Source organism: Nicotiana tabacum, chromosome 20, assembly GCF_000715075.1.
Source record: "Nicotiana tabacum cultivar K326 chromosome 20, ASM71507v2, whole genome shotgun sequence".
Lineage (NCBI taxonomy): Eukaryota > Viridiplantae > Streptophyta > Magnoliopsida > Solanales > Solanaceae > Nicotiana > Nicotiana tabacum.
The window spans coordinates 23547101-23550678 of NC_134099.1; the positions used below are offsets into that span (position 1 = coordinate 23547101).

At 32.1% G+C, this 3578-nt stretch overlaps 1 long non-coding RNA gene across 1 annotated transcript; it reads left to right on the forward strand.

Annotated features, from left to right (window-relative positions):
• Positions 1-427: 427 nt before the first annotated feature.
• Positions 428-3343, forward strand: LOC107771379 (uncharacterized). Its single transcript, XR_001644814.2, has 3 exons — positions 428-625; positions 892-1023; positions 3048-3343. It is a non-coding gene; the product is annotated as an uncharacterized LOC107771379 (long non-coding RNA).
• The last annotated feature ends 235 nt before the right edge of the window (positions 3344-3578 follow it).

Genomic DNA, 3578 nt, shown 5'->3' on the forward strand with positions numbered 1-3578 from the left:
GTTTAGATCCTATATATGATGTATTAGTACTTTTTAAAAAATTCTTTTGTATAAATTTCTATCTCTTTCTCTGATATCATGTAACATAAACATATACTTAATATGTGTTATATTAAAATAAAAATAAAGTTGTTTTGTACCAAATTCATAAAATAATTATTCTATTTATAATTTTAACGAATTTAAATTATAATTTATAATAAGGTATAACGTAATTTAAATTATAGGCAAGATCTAGGTTAAGAATTCATGTATACTAAAAAGATATTACACCGATGAGAGAACTAAATGTTAAGGGCAAAATAAATTCTTACTTATTAGAAGAGGGAACACAAGCACCTCTCCGTCAACGTGTGTGTTTCCTTGAATTTTTCTAATTTGTCTGGGAGTATTTTTGTAATTTCATTAATTTACAGCTCAACCTTATAGCTGCTGACTCTTTCTGCCGTTGCCAACACGTGGACTCCCAATTCCTCAAAGCTAAAACTCATTCAACAGACCTTGTTAGAAGCATCCACTTCCACGTTGAGCATCAATTGCCCCAAAATCCACCAGACCTCGCCTAATAATTTAGCGAAATTAGAGCAGTTAGCCTTTTCCGATTCACATCTACCATAAAGAGCAGGTTTATTCCAATCACTCCAGTATTTCATTTTATTTATGCTTTCTGTTTAATTTTTTCTTTTTCTGCAAAAAGATCAGATCTTTGGGGTTTTGACTTGATTAGCGATCTTTTCTTCAGTTTAGTTTTAAGATTTATTTCAGAAAGGTGAAAACAAACTGAGTTTAGATTTTGATTTGTTCTCTGTTTTTATTAATTTATTTTGGATTTCTTATGTGAATTCTAAGCTCTCTTTATTTTATTTTTCTGCTATTCTACTTTATTAAAAGATTATTAGAAGTTCATCAACATGTCTGCTTGCCGGAGGGCAATTTCGTCTTCATGGTGTTATTGTGCTATGAAAAATTCCTGTGGTATCCCTGTACCGGTGGATTTGAGATGTTTAGAGAAAGGCTACATAGGTAATTTTGCAAGCTAACTTGACTATCACCGCTTAATTCTCTGCAATACCAAGATTTTCCTCCGCATCTCCGTCGTCTCTTTGTTTAGATTCTCTTGGCTTCTCTGCTGATTTCTGTCTTTTTGCATGTTGCGCATCAATTTCTATTATATATTGCAGGATAGTTTAATAGGAGATTGTGATTATTATTGAGTTTTTGCAATTCTATATTTGATCAAGATAATCACATGATTAAAAGGTTAGTTTTACTGTGTTGTTTCTTTTCCTTCGTATGGGTGTCTTTTGTGTTTTGTTTCGGTTCTTGTTGGATTGTTCGAATATTCATTATAATTTTATCTTAAATTTTTGTGAAACTCAAAAAACTGCTTAAAAAGAAATTGGGGTTTCCACGTATTTGAAGGTTTTATCATTTTTAAAAATTGGGGCTTTCATAATGGATGATCCTGTAACTTTCTTGGATTTGACTTTTGAGCTACAATTTTAATGGGCTTCTGGTTTATTTTAATTTTTCCCTGTATTTACATGAAAAAGTTGATTTAGTCCTTCATTATTTGGAAGTTTTGTATTATCACTTCTTATTTCCCATGCCGAATTTTGCCTTCACAAACTATGAGATTTTAAGTTCCTTCAAGTGAGATTGGCTTTACTATCGCGTAAATAACGTAAGAGAAAAGAACACCTACGATGAATACTATTTCTGAACTGCGTAAATTGTGCTAAGTCGTAGTAGTTATAGTACTATTGTCCAATTAATTAATCTGCCAATTGATGTGCATAATTGTAGTCCGGAGGAGACGATATAGTGCAAATACATATTTCAGCTTTAAGAGCAAGAATTAGAGTTATTGCTATAACTACACTTGCGATAAAAAAAGTCACTTCTACGCTTTTATCACTGAATGAGATTACATTCTCTATTTTACATAACCAACACCTTTGAAAACATCTAATGGATTTTATTTTATTCTATTCGGACATTGTTATTCGTCCATTGGTCGAGCAGGATTTTCAAAGCTTGCAGCAATTATTTCCTGAAATATTTTGTTTGGATTTACTATCTGAATAATTACTGTGCACGTATTCAGTTACATGTTTGACCTGCATTTTAAAGTTGCTTAGTTATATATATATAATTATTTTCTCTCTGTGTTGCTGAAGTTGGACTGGCTCAATAAATTTCTTGAGCACGTGTCTTTATTTGGACAACGTACTCTTCGTTTCTTAAAAGTATCTTGAATAGGTAACTAGCTTGTGCTAAACTATTTTGTATAAACAAGCTACTTACAGGATTGCAAAAATATTGTTGGAGAGCGAATTTCGAAGTATAAATTTAACTCTGCTGAATTTGAAACATCGAATGAGGTTCTTTACCTACTTTCCAAGCTTAGTGGTTTCCTAATGGCCAGAAATAAACTTAGTTGGTATTTTTGTTTTCAGATAGTGTTCCGACTTGCTAGAAATTAGACTGTGGCATAAGATACTGAAGATGTTATTCATACCTGTCTTCTTTCCATTTGTATTGTAGAAAAATATTAGATGACAATTGTTAAGTGGTCTTGATGGTTTCATTTAGCAAATAAATGTTTTGCAAAAGTCGCATGATTAGTGCAAGTTATGGACGAATTTGACTGTATTGAGAAAATTCGATCAGTAAAGTTTATTCCTTTGACACAAAGATACAAACTAGCCAACTAAAAGGTCTTGTACATATAAGAATTTCATGTTTTTTTTTTTTGAGAAGAAATGGCTTACATCTGAAATTTTAATGAAAGTGGCATATATTTACTTAAGCTTGGGCAACCTTCTTGAGATATGGTTTTACCAAGTTCACTTAAGTTATCAAATGTAAATTGGTATGCTCCTACAGTCACTACCAATACGTCTATGTACATTAGTTATGTTATTCATCTACTAATACTCTTAGAAAGTTTCACTTGATTCTGCTTCAACAATATAAAAGTCGTCATGAATATTTTCATGGATCCTCCTTTTAACTCTGTCTTCTACCTTGTGCATATCAATCAGGCTATTATTATTGAAGTCGGAGATTCTAGGCAAGCTCGTTTTGATTTTGGATGCGGTACATTGGAATCCTGAAGCACCACCATGAACGTTATTGGGCGTCCGCCTGTGACATACAGTCTTCCTTTCTGATGAATTAGTTCACAACACGCTCAGCTCGATCTACTTTTTGACGAGCTTATATGATGTTGGAAATTGAATTTTAGAAGGCAAAGAATAAGAACTTTCTACGCTTTGCTTTTGGGTCTTTGCAGATATTATCACATGTATTTTTATTTACAATTGTAATATTATTTATATCTCTCTTTAGTACTTCCAAAAATAATAACAAAATATTTAAAAAATTTGTGAGATATCCTGACAAATGAATGGCCAAATATTATAGTGGGAATCAGAAGTACACAATATAAACAATGTAGGTTTTGTTTATATTGGGCCCGACCGAAGCTCAAGCTACCCCGACTAGTTATGTAAGATAAATGGGGGAGAATGTCGACTAGTTATGTAAGATAAATGGGGGAGAATGTCAATTGT